Below are 14,092 nucleotides of genomic sequence, written 5' to 3'. Positions count from 1 at the left end.
TAGGTGAGAGTAAAATATTGACGTCTACCAGCACATCAGTTTTTTTGTCTTTTTTTCTTCAAAATGCAGCATGCTTTAGGTCTGGTATTTTTCTCCATATAACTCTCAATAGTACTTACTGTATTTATACATAACGTAAAAAAATAAAAAGGCAACCTAAACCATTAAAATCCTGCATAAAAAAATACCTTACCCCCTTCAAGCCAGGGCCATTTTCGTTTTTGCGTTTCTGTTTCTTTGCTCACCTTCTTCCCAGAGCCATAACATTTTTGTATTTTTACGTCAATTTGGCCATGTGAGAGCTTGTTTTTTTGCGGGACAAGTTATACTTTTCAACAACACCATTAATTTTACCATATAAAGTACTGGAAAACAGGGAAAAAAATTCCAAGTGTGGTGAAATTGCGAAAGAAGTGCCAATTCCACAATAGTGTTTTTTGTTTTTTTACCATGTTCCCCAAATGTTAAAACTGAGCTGCCATTATGATTCTCCAGGTCATTACGAATTTGAAGGTACCAAACATTTCTAGGTTGTTTTTTATTTAAGTGATTTAAAAAAAAATCCAAAGTTTGTAAAAAAAAAAAAATAAAAAAATAAATAAATTGCATCATTTTCCGAGACTCATTTTCTAGGAACTGGGGCTGGGTGAGAGCTTATTTTTTAAGTGTGGAGTTGACGTTTTGATTGATACCGTTTTGGTGTAGATAAGATGTTTTAATCGCCTATTACTCCATTTTAATGCAATGCTGCGGTGACCAAAAATACATAATTCTGGCGTTTTGATTTTTTTTCTTGTAACGTCGTTTACCATTTGGATTCATTGTTTTTATATATTGATAGATCTAGTGATTCTGAAAACGATGATACCAAATATGGTTTTTTTTATTATTTCATTGAGAATTGAGGGTGATGTAAACTTTTTTATATATATTTTTTAATATTTTAACAACTTTTTTTTTAGTTTTTACTAACTTCAATAGTCTCTATAGGAGAATAGAAGCTGTGATCATCCGATCGCCTGTGCTACAAATATCAGGGCTTCAGCCCTGTTATGTGTAGCTAAAATGATCATCTGCTATGCGCGTTGATCGCTGGGTGGCGCTCATAGCTATCCAGCTATGAAAACCACAGGGGTCTCCTGCATACCCCGGGTGGTCATGCCAACCCATTGGCGACCGGCAGTCACATGACAAGGGCACCAATGTGTGGGGTTTGTGAGGCGTCTCTGGTGTGTGCATGTTAAATGCCACTTTCAGAGATCTACAGTGGCAATTAACATGTTAACAGCTGCAGGTGGATTGTGATTCCACCCGCGGCTGTAAGGTGTACATGTCAGCTGATGAAATGAGCTGACATGTGCTGGAAAAGATGCAGGCTCATGGTCGAAGCCTACATCAAAGGGGTAGACCTGACATGTGCCGCACATGTACAGTTCATGTCGTGAAGGGGTTAAAAAAAAGTGACACCCCAGGAGTTCGGTTGTCACAGTGGTATTGCCTTCCTCACGGTGGAGGGTGATGCCATGCTTGGAAGCGACGAGGATCCCTTTAACAGGGAGCACATACACACAACACTCTTCTGACTCCAGGCCAGAAGGGGGAGCTCTGATCCAGTTTTTGGGTGGCTTCCCTATACATTCTGGCTGGAGGAGGAGTTAGGGTCAGTGTGTCAGAGAGGAGTAAGGAGTGAGGAATGGAAAGCTGGGGCCGTGCAGACTCGAGGTTCTGCAACTCCTGGAAAGAGAAGAGAAGTACAGAGCAGTCTGTGAGAGACTACGAGGGGAGAAGACGCAAAGGAGAGGAAAGATACTGGAAGTGGAGCTGCAAACAGGCTCACTCCAGAACCAGCGCAAGTAACCGGAAGCCAGGATTCCGAGGTTGTGGGGGTAACTGTATGCCCCACAGCAGAAACCGGCGGGCAGGAGATTTCAAGTCGCCTGTTCACCATTACATCCAAAGACACAGAAGCATATAGAGCCCGGAGTCGCTTCAACCAGGGACACCTGTAAAAAGGCTTGAGTTGCCTGCCATACAGATTAGTGTCCTACTTAAAGGGACAGAGAGAGAAAGTGAGGACCTTGTGTGAAGCCTTAGGCAGCAAGGGACTGCAACACAGCGCATTAAGGAAGGCTTCCAACCCCACCTGGTTAGGGGGATTCAGAATCACTTCCAGGCTGGCCGGACCTCACCATCACCTGTGACCCATACCCTGGGCTGTGGCTGCATACCACCAGTAAAAGGTAAAGAAACTGCAACCTTGTGTCCTCCAATTCGTTCCCGCACTACACCGTCTGTCATCTTTGCCTACTACACTGGGAGCCCTGGGAACTATGCTTCACCTGTGGGAAGCCATACCATCCCTGCTGCTATAAAATCATCCCCAGTGGACCCCTTTAAGCAGCATCAGTCACCCCTGACCGAATATCACAGGTGGCGTCACGAACAAACTTTATTCTTTATTCACAACAACCCCTTTAAAGACCTTCCCTTTAACTTGGACGCCCAGGGTCACAGACTGGGTCACTGCCACCGTGACATATCCCTTTAAGAACTGACCTGGTATCGAGTACCCCATGGGTCCTAGCGGGCACTCCACATACAGTACATGAAAAAGACTTAGGCTGCCGTCACACTATCAGTATTTGGTCAGTATTTTACATCAGTATGTGTAAGCCAAAACCAGGACAGGAACAATTAGAGGAAAAGTATAATAGAAACATATGCACCACTTCTGTATTTATCACCCTCTCCTGGTTTTGGCTTACAAATACTGATGTAAAATACTGACCAAATACTGCTAGTGTGACGGCAGCCTTATTGTGTAAAGATTTCTTCCAGGAGAGAATATCGCCCTCATGAATTCCATAAAGTTTGATTCAAAGGCTCATGAAGACTCAGCAGCTTCCTTCACATGCAGTAATATTTGTCAGCAATTTTCACTGAGGTGTGTCACTAAATAAATACGCCAATGATATAAAAAAAGAACAAGATAGCTGGCACCATCTGTATGTTAACCCTTTAACAACCTGTTCTGGCTAGTGAGCAGATGATGAATGGAGACTGGAGAGAGATCAGGAGCTGATCCCACTCAATTCCCGGCAGATAATGCTGCAGATTATGGTTGTGTCACTCAGCCATCTTCTGCCTTTAAAGGGAAGGTGCCATAAAAAAAAAAAAAATGTTTACATTTTCTTAAAAAATATTATCATTTATTTATAATCTAGTAAAATATGAAAAATAATTTGAAAAGTTTTGGAATTTCCACTTTTAAACACTAGGGGGAGCAGCTGCTGAAATTTGACAAAAACCTAGTGTACAAATAGCTCACATTACTGCACTGCAGTAATTATGGGCGGAGTCTGCTGACGTGTGATGTCTCCTCTCCTCCCCTTCTGGGTGTTTGCTAAGGGATTAGAGAGGATGATATTCAGGAACCCAGTGAGCAGCCATTTTGTTGGTAACTGCAGAGTTATACTGACAAGTAGACGGTAAACAGAGGATGGCAGGCAGCAAGGATTCTGGGAGATATATGGTGGAGGGAGCAGGTTGACAGCAGCACAGAGTATTTCAGGAGAGCAGTGTGCTGGTCTATGGGGGGCACAATGTTCGGTGCGCGGAGCAGCCAGGGATTGACCATAGAGCATTGTCTTTTATACACATGGACAGACCGTCTTTTTGTCTGCTCCACAGAAATCCAGGAAACATTTCTGCGGATTGATGGCCTGTTCTGATCCAGACTTTGCATACAGACCCCATTCCCCTCCTCAGATCCTGTCTTCTCAAATCCTGTCCTAGATATGTGTGAAAGCAAGGCAACAGGCGAAGTACGGGGTGACGCTGCGAAGGAAATGTAGCCATATAGTAAGTATTAAAATGAGACCCCTCTCTTCAGCTGCCTCACCAGCCCTGACTGCACCTAACTGGAGGTCATGCTGCCCCCTCTATTACCCCAGACCCATGTGCAGCTGCTCAGCCAGGACCACCATAGAATGGGTCCCCTTTCTGAAGATAATACTGCCATAGTGTCCTCGCATAATACCGCCATACAGACCACGCATAATACCACCATATAGATCACACATAATACACATAATACAGCCATATACAGTTAGGGCCAGAAATATTTGGACAGTGACACAAGTTTTGTTATTTTAGCTGTTTACAAAAACATGTTCAGAAATACAATTATATATATAATATGGGCTGAAAGTGCACACTGTTGTGAATTCTGTGGCTGAATTCACTCCTGTGGTCACAAGTGGTACTGCAGCTTCTGAGCTTCCTTCCTCAGGTGTTCTGGTGAGCTCGTTAACTGCTTCGTTACTTAACTCCGCCTGATGCTGCTATCCCTGCTCCTTGTCAATGTTCCAGTGTTGGATCTGAGCTTCTCCTGATTGTTCCTGTGACCTGCTGCTCTGTATAGCTAAGTGCTTTTTTGCTATTTTGTTGCTTTTTTTCTGTCCAGCTTGTCTTTTGTTTTGCTGGTAGCTCTGAGAAGCAAAGGGTGTACCGCCGTGCCGTTAGTTCGGCACGGTGGGTCTTTTTTGCCCCCATTGCGTGGTTTTTGCTTTAGGGTTTTTTGTAGACTGCAAAGTTCGCTTTACTATCCTCGCTCTGTCTAAGATTATCGGGCCCCACTTTGCTGAATCTATTTCATCCCTACGTTTTGTCTTTTCATCTTACTCACAGTCATTATATGTGGGGGGCTGCCTTTTCCTTTGGGGTATTTCTCTGGGGGCAAGTCAGGCCTATTTTTCTATCTTCAGGCTAGCTAGTTTCTTAGGCTGTGCCGAGTTGCCTAGGTAGTTGCTAGGCGCAATCCACAGCCGCTTTTAGTTGTGTTTAGGATAGGATCAGGTGTGCAGTCTACAGAGTTTCCACGTCTCAGAGCTCGTTCTTTTGTTTTTGGGTATTTGTCAGATCACTGTGTGCGCTCTGATCGCTAGGCACACTGTGTCTCTGGATTGCCTTCATTACAACTTTCATTAGCAGACATAACAGTACAAGGAGCCGACTAATGATTCTCAATAGAGGGAAAGAAAAAGTTCTGACATCATTTTTTTTTTTTTTCTGCTCTGTGTTCATTTTTTTTTTTTTCCCCTAGACATTTGGGTGATTCTGGACACAGGTGTGGACATGGATATTCAGGGTCTGTGCTCTTCAATGGATAATCTCGTTATAAATGTACAAAAGATTCAAGATGCTATTGATCGGAAATCTATGTTAGAACCAAGAATTCCTATTCCTGATTTGTTTTTTGGAGACAGAACTAAGTTTCTAAGTTTCAAAAATAATTGTAAGCTATTTCTGGCCTTGAAACCTCATTCTTCCGGTAATCCTATTCAACAGGTTTTGATTATTATTTCTTTTTTGCGCGGCGACCCTCAAGACTGGGCATTTTCTCTTGCGCCAGGAGACCCTGTATTGAGTAGTGTCGATGCGTTTTTCCTGGCGCTCGGATTACTGTACGATGAGCCTAATTCAGTGGATCAGGCTGAGAAAAATTTGCTGGCTTTGTGCCAGGGTCAGGATGATATAGAAGTATATTGTCAGAAATTTAGGAAATGGTCAGTACTCACTCAGTGGAATGAATCTGCGCTGGCAGCTTTGTTCAGAAAGGGTCTCTCTGAGGCTCTTAAGGATGTCATGGTGGGATTTCCTATGCCTGCTGGTTTGAATGAGTCTTTGTCTTTGGCCATTCAAATCGGTCGACGCTTGCGCGAGCGTAAATCTGTGCACCATTTGGCGGTATTGCCTGAGGTTAAACCTGAGCCTATGCAGTGCGATAGGACTATGACCAGAGTTGAACGGCAGGAATACAGACGTCTGAATGGGCTGTGTTTCTACTGTGGTGATTCCACTCATGCTATTTCTGATTGTCCTAAGCGCACTAAGCGGTCCGCTAGGTCTGCCGTCATTGGTACTGTACAGTCCAAATTCCTTCTGTCCATTACCCTGATATGCTCTTTGTCGTCGTTTTCTGTCATGGCGTTTGTGGATTCAGGCGCTGCCCTGAATCTGATGGATTTGGATTATGCTAAACGTTGTGGGTTTTTCTTGGAGCCTTTGCGGTGTCCTATTCCATTGAGAGGAATTGATGCTACACCTTTGGCCAAGAATAAACCTCAGTACTGGGCCCAGCTGACCATGTGCATGGCTCCTGCACATCAGGAAGTTATTCGCTTTCTGGTGCTACATAATCTGCATGATGTGGTCGTGTTGGGGTTGCCATGGCTACAAACCCATAATCCAGTATTGGATTGGAATTCCATGTCGGTATCCAGCTGGGGTTGTCAGGGGGTACATGGTGATGTTCCATTTTTGTCGATTTCATCATCCACCCCTTCTGAGGTCCCAGAGTTCTTGTCTGATTATCAGGATGTATTTGAAGAGCCCAAGTCCGATGCCCTACCTCCGCATAGGGATTGTGATTGTGCTATCAATTTGATTCCTGGTAGTAAATTCCCTAAAGGTCGATTATTTAATTTATCCGTGCCCGAACACGCCGCTATGCGCAGTTATGTGAAGGAATCCCTGGAGAAGGGACATATTCGCCCATCATCATCACCACTGGGAGCAGGGTTCTTCTTTGTAGCCAAGAAGGATGGTTCGCTGAGACCGTGTATTGATTACCGCCTTCTTAATAAGATCACTGTTAAATTTCAGTATCCCTTGCCATTGTTATCTGACTTGTTTGCTCGGATTAAGGGGGCTAGTTGGTTCACTAAGATAGATCTTCGTGGTGCGTATAATCTGGTGAGAATCAGGCAAGGAGATGAATGGAAAACTGCATTCAATACGCCCGAGGGTCATTTTGAGTATCTAGTGATGCCGTTCGGACTTGCCAATGCTCCATCTGTGTTTCAGTCTTTTATGCATGACATCTTTTGTGAGTATCTGGATAAATTCCTGATTATTTACTTGGATGACATTTTGATCTTCTCAGATGATTGGGAGTCTCATGTGAAGCAGGTCAGAATGGTTTTTCAGGTCCTGCGTGCTAATTCTTTGTTTGTGAAGGGATCAAAGTGTCTCTTCGGTGTGCAGAAAGTTTCATTTTTGGGGTTCATCTTTACCCCTTCTACTATCGAGATGGATCCAGTTAAGGTCCAAGCCATCTAGGATTGGATTCAGCCGACATCTCTGAAAAGTCTGCAAAAGTTCCTGGGCTTTGCTAATTTTTATCGTCGCTTCATCTGTAATTTTTCTAGCATTGCCAAACCATTGACCGATTTGACCAAGAAGGGTGCTGATTTGGTTAATTGGTCTTCTGCTGCTGTGGAAGCTTTTCAGGAGTTGAAGCGTCATTTTTGTTCTGCCCCTGTGTTGTGTCAGCCAGATGTTTCTCTTCCGTTCCAGGTCGAGGTTGATGCTTCTGAGATTGGAGCAGGGGCGGTTTTGTCACAGAGAGGTTCTGATTGCTCAGTGATGAAACCATGTGCTTTCTTTTCCAGGAAGTTTTCGCCCGCTGAGCGTAATTATGATGTGGGCAACCGAGAGTTGCTGGCCATGAAGTGGGCATTCGAGGAATGGCGCCATTGGCTTTAAGGAGCCAAGCATCGCGTGGTGGTATTGACTGATCATAAGAACTTGACTTATCTCGAGTCTGCCAAGCGCTTGAATCCTAGACAGGCCCGTTGGTTGTTATTTTTTGCCCGCTTCGACTTTGTGATTTCGTACCTTCCGGGCTCTAAAAATGTGAAGGCGGATGCTCTGTCTAGGAGTTTTGTGCCCGACTCTCCGGGTTTATCTGAGCCAGCGGGTATCCTCAAGGAAGGAGTCATTGTGTCTGCCATCTCCCCTGATTTGCGGCGGGTGCTGCAAAAATTTCAGGCGAATAAACCTGATCGTTGTCCAGCGGAGAAACTGTTCGTCCCTGATAGGTGGACTAATAAACTTATCTCTGAACTTCATTGTTCGGTGTTGGCTGGTCATCCTGGAATCTTTGGTACCAGAGAGTTAGTGGCTAGATCCTTCTGGTGGCCATCTCTGTCACGGGATGTACGTACTTTTGTGCAGTCCTGTGGGATTTGTGCTAGGGCTAAGCCCTGCTGTTCTCGTGCCAGTGGGTTGCTTTTGCCCTTGCCGGTCCCAAAGAGGCCTTGGACACATATTTCGATGGATTTCATTTCTGACCTTCCCGTTTCTCAAAAGATGTCAGTCATTTGGGTGGTCTGTGATCGCTTTTCTAAAATGGTCCATCTGGTGCCCTTGGCTAAATTGCCTTCCTCCTCTGATTTGGTACCTTTGTTCTTTCAGCATGTGGTTCGGTTGCATGGCATTCCTGAGAATATTGTTTCTGACAGAGGTTCCCAGTTTGTTTCAAGGTTTTGGCGAGCCTTTTGTGGTAGGATGGGCATTGACCTATCCTTTTCCTCGGCTTTCCATCCTCAGACTAATGGCCAGACCGAACGAACCAATCAGACCTTGGAAACATATCTGAGATGTTTTGTTTCTGCTGACCAGGATGATTGGGTGTCCTTTTTGCCGTTGGCTGAGTTCGCCCTTAATAATCGGGCCAGCTCGGCTACCTTGGTTTCTCCATTTTTTTGCAATTCTGGGTTCCATCCTCGTTTCTCTTCAGGACAGGTTGAGTCTTCGGACTGTCCTGGTGTGGATTCTGTGGTGGACAGGTTGCAGCAGATCTGGACTCAGGTAGTGGACAATTTGACCTTGTCCCAGGAAAAGGCTCAACTTTTCGCTAATCGCAGACGCCGTGTGGGTCCCCGACTTCGTGTTGGGGATCTGGTTTGGTTATCTTCTCGTCATATTCCTATGAAGGTTTCCTCTCCTAAATTTAAACCTCGTTTTATTGGTCCGTATAGGATTTCTGAGGTTCTCAATCCTGTGTCTTTTCGTTTGACCCTCCCAGACTCCTTTTCCATACATAATGTATTCCATAGGTCGTTGTTGCGGAGATACGTGGCACCTATGGTTCCATCTGTTGAGCCTCCTGCCCCGGTTTTGGTGGAGGGGGAATTGGAGTATATTGTGGAGAAGATTTTGGATTCTCGTGTTTCTAGACGGAAACTCCAGTATCTGGTTAAATGGAAGGGTTATGCTCAGGAAGATAATTCCTGGGTTTTTGCCTCTGATGTTCATGCTCCCGATCTTGTTTGTGCCTTTCATGCGGCTCATCCTGGTAGGCCTGGGGGCTCTGGTGAGGGTTCGGTGATCCCTCCTCAAGGGGGGGGTACTGTTGTGAATTCTGTGGCTGAATTCACTCCTGTGGTCACAAGTGGTACTGCAGCTTCTGAGCTTCCTTCCTCAGGTGTTCTGGTGAGCTCGTTAACTGCTTCGTTACTTAACTCCGCCTGATGCTGCTATCCCTGCTCCTTGTCAATGTTCCAGTGTTGGATCTGAGCTTCTCCTGATTGTTCCTGTGACCTGCTGCTCTGTATAGCTAAGTGCTTTTTTGCTATTTTGTTGCTTTTTTTCTGTCCAGCTTGTCTTTTGTTTTGCTGGTAGCTCTGAGAAGCAAAGGGTGTACCGCCGTGCCGTTAGTTCGGCATGGTGGGTCTTTTTTGCCCCCTTTGCGTGGTTTTTGCTTTAGGGTTTTTTGTAGACTGCAAAGTTCGCTTTACTATCCTCGCTCTGTCTAAGATTATCGGGCCCCACTTTGCTGAATCTATTTCATCCCTACGTTTTGTCTTTTCATCTTACTCACAGTCATTATATATGGGGGGCTGCCTTTTCCTTTGGGGTATTTCTCTGGGGGCAAGTCAGGCCTATTTTTCTATCTTCAGGCTAGCTAGTTTCTTAGGCTGTGCCGAGTTGCCTAGGTAGTTGCTAGGCGCAATCCACAGCCGCTTTTAGTTGTGTTTAGGATAGGATCAGGTGTGCAGTCTACAGAGTTTCCACGTCTCAGAGCTCGTTCTTTTGTTTTTGGGTATTTGTCAGATCACTGTGTGCGCTCTGATCGCTAGGCACACTGTGTCTCTGGATTGCCTTCATTACAACTTTCATTAGCAGACATAACAGCACACTCCCAGCTGCAATATGATAGTTTCCACATCCAAATCGGAGAAAGGGTTTAGGAATCATAGCTCTGTAATGCATAGCGTCCTCTTTTTCAAGGGACCAAAAGTAATTGGACAATGGACTCTAAGGGCTGCAATTAACTCTGAAGGCGTCTCCCTCGTTAACCTGTAATCAATGAAGTAGTTAAAAGGTCAGGGGTGGATTCCAGGTGTGTGGTTTTGCATTTGGAAGCTGTTGCTGTGAGCAGACAACATGCGGTCAAAGGAACTCTCAATTGAGGTGAAGCAGAACATCCTGAGGCTGAAAAAAAAGAAAAAATCCATCAGAGAGATAGCAGACATGCTTGGAGTAGCAAAATCAACAGTTGGGTACATTCTGAGAAAAAAGGAATTGACTGGTGAGCTTGGGAACTCAAAAAGGCCTGGGTGTCCACGGATGACAACAGTGGTGGATGATCGCCGCATACTTAATTTGGTGAAGAAGAACCCGTTCACAACATCAACTGAAGTCCAGAACACTCTCAGTGAAGTAGGTGTATCTGTCTCTAAGTCAACAGTAAAGAGAAGACTCCATGACAGTAAATACAAAGGGTTCACATCTAGATGCAAACCATTCATCAATACCAAAAATAGACAGGCCAGAGTTAAATTTGCAGAAAAAAAAACCTCAAGAAGCCAGCTCAGTTCTGGAAAAGTATTCTATGGACAGATGAGACAAAGATAAACCTGTACCAGAATGATGGGAAGAAAAAAGTTTGGAGAAGAAAGGGAACGGCACATGATCCAAGGCACACCACATCCTCTGTAAAACATGGTGGAGGCAACGTGATGGCATGGGCATGCATGGCTTTCAATGGCACTGGGTCACTTGTGTTTATTGATGACATAAGAGCAGACAAGAGTAGCCGGATGAATTCTGAAGTGTACCTGGATATACTTTCAGCCCAGATTCAGCCAAATGCTGCAAAGTTGATTGGACGGCGCTTCATAGTACAGATGGACAATGACCCCAAGCATACAGCCAAAGCTACCCAGGAGTTCATGAGTGCCAAAAAGTGGAACATTCTGCAATGGCCAAGTCAATCTCCAGATCTAAACCCAATTGAGCATGCATTTCACTTGCTCAAATCCAGACTTAAGACGGAAAGACCCACAAACAAGCAAGACCTGAAGGCTGCGGCTGTAAAGGCCTGGCAAAGCATTAAGAAGGAGGAAACCCAGCGTTTGGTGATGTCCATGGGTTCCAGACTTAAGGCAGTGATTGCCTCCAAAGGATTTGCAACAAAATATTGAAAATAAAAATATTTTGTTTGGGTTATGTTTATTTGTCCAATTACTTTTGACCTCCTAAAATGTGGAGTGTTTGTAAAGAAATGTGTACAATTCCTACATTTTCTATCAGATATTTTTGTTCAACCCTTCAAATTAAACGTTACAATCTGCACTTGAATTCTGTTGTAGAGGTTTCATTTCAAATCCAATGTGGTGGCATGCAGAGCCCAACTCGCGAAAATTGTGTCACTGTCCAAATATTTCTGGCCCTAACTGTAGATCACACACAATACTATCAAATAGATCACACAATACTGTCATACAGTTCTCACATAATACCACCATATAGATCACACATAATATCGCCAGTGTTCTCACATACCACCATATAGATCACACATAATACCGCCATAGTGTTCTCACATAATACCACCATATAGATCATACAATACCGCTACATACTTCTCACAATGCCGCCACATAGATCTCACATAATACCGCCATATAGATCACACACAATACCTCCATATAATTCTCTCAATACTGATCAAGCATAATACCACCATACAGATCACATAATACCGTCATATAGATCTCACATAATGCCATAATACAGCATGACCCCTGCAGCTCCTGTTATTGCACACATTGAGCTGTTTGTGCAATGGGACAGACAGTATCACACAGGAGAGGATTAGATACACAGCTCAGCACAGTATAATGATAGATACACGGTCTGATGTCCTAATGAGGAGCTACAGTGAGAGGCAGGGTCTGAGCAGCACAGAGCCTCCCCCATCCCCCTCTGTTACCTCTCTGCAGCCCCTGATAAGATGACATCAGACCGCAGCACTTCATCCTCTCTAGCGATTCTAGAGATTAGAGCCACACACCAGGCAGCAAAGAAGAGGACAGGGAACGGCCGCTGCTGACAGTGTGAAAGGAGAGACAGATGGAGCTGTCCCTCCTATACCAGCGCAGCTCTCAAGTCACAGTGGAGTTCACAGATATACTGTGGGCTGAAAAAAGATGGCGCCGACTTCCTGCCTCTGCTGTGATGTGGAGACAGCCCAGGGGGCATGGCCAGATCACAGCAGGGAGCAGCTCAATGATAGGTATGCGATCGGACGCCGACCGCAGTCTCCTATGCCCAGGGCTGCCGTATTTGCAGAGTATAAGTGTCGTGCTGGGACTCTTACACTCCTGCAAAGGAAAATGGCGGCACCCAGTGGCTGCAAAAATAATTAATAATAAAAAAGATATTAAAGTTAAAAAAAATAATTTTGTATTAAAAATAATTGTTTATATAAACAATCATTTTTAATACAAAAACAAAATTGCGGCACCTTCCCTTTAAAAGTCATGGTTAGGCTATTGGATGCCATCGCCATTAACATCAGCGAACCCCATGAGCACTGATGGGTTGCTATGACAGACGGCGATCTGCTGAAGACCCCCCTGTCTGTCATGAAAGTATTTCTGTGAATGCCAGCTTCTGGCTGGCATTTATAGGAGTTAACCTATTTAGCCTTAAAGAATAACCATTGTTTTAATTTTTATTTAGTAAATCACAGAACATGTGAAAAATAAGCTAATATATCTCATTCGAGAAATTTGCTTTGCATTATCACAATTCTTAATTCTGAGGTAAAATCTGTATTCAGTGAAGACTTTCCCATTACTGAGAAAGGAGATGGCAGCTGCTACTGATGAGAGTCTATGAAGATGAGAGGAGGGAGGAGCTAGAAGCACAGGTCCTCCTCCTATCTAGATAGAACGTTATCAGTAGAGCATTCTTATTAATTATATTCCTAATACTTGACTTTGTGCTATTGACAATACTTTTTAAAGTTCTTAGTGGACTGGATGTTACGGACTTGCGCTCCCTTATAGGGTTCTCTGTAATCACTGGGTATACGGCACACTTGCATGATATTTGTCACACAATTGTCAAATTTGTTGCACATTAAATTAGTGGTTTATATATTATACTAGATGGTGGCCCGATTCTATCGCATCGGGTATTCTAGAATATGCATGTCCACGTAGTATATTGCACAGCCCATGTAGTATATTGCACAGCCCACGTAGTATATTGCACAGCCCACGTAGTATATTGCACAGGCCACGTAGTATATTGCACAGCCCACGTAGTATATTGCACAGCCACGTAGTATATTGCCCAGCCACGTAGTATATTGCCCAGTGACGTAGTATACAGCACAGAGCTACGTACAATATTGCCCAGCCACGTAGTATATTGCCCAGTTACGTAGTATATTGCCCAGTGATGTAGTATACAACACAAAGCCACGTAGTATATTGCACAGCGACGTAGTATACAGCACAGAGCCATGTAGTATATTGCCCAGCCACGTATGTCACAGGTTAAAAAATAAACATATACTCACCTTCCGAGGGAGCCCTTGTAGTCATGTCGCCTGTGTGCAGTGCACTCGGCAGCTTCCAGTCCCAGGGTCGGTAGCGCAGGACCCGTGATGACGTCACGGCCACATAACCGTGACGTCATGGCAGGTCCTTCTCGTGCAGGCGCGCAGGACCTGTGATAAGGTCGCGGTCACATGACTGTGACGTCATGGCAGGTCCTTGTTGCATACCATCCTTGCCACCGGAACCTGCCGCTTGCATGGAGCGGTTACCGGAGCGTCGCGAGGAGCGAGAAAGGCGGCGGAAGGTGAGTATATAATGATTTTTTTAATTTTTTTTTATCATTTTTAACATTAGATCCTTTTACTATTGACGCTACATAGGCAGCATCAATAGTTAAAACTTGGGGACACACAGGGTTAATAGCGGTGGTAACGGAGTGAGTTACCCGC

This window comes from Ranitomeya imitator, chromosome 5 (genome assembly GCF_032444005.1).
Source record: "Ranitomeya imitator isolate aRanImi1 chromosome 5, aRanImi1.pri, whole genome shotgun sequence".
In the NCBI taxonomy this organism is placed as follows: Eukaryota; Metazoa; Chordata; class Amphibia; order Anura; family Dendrobatidae; genus Ranitomeya; species Ranitomeya imitator.
Note: the sequence above shows the minus strand (reverse complement) of the source record.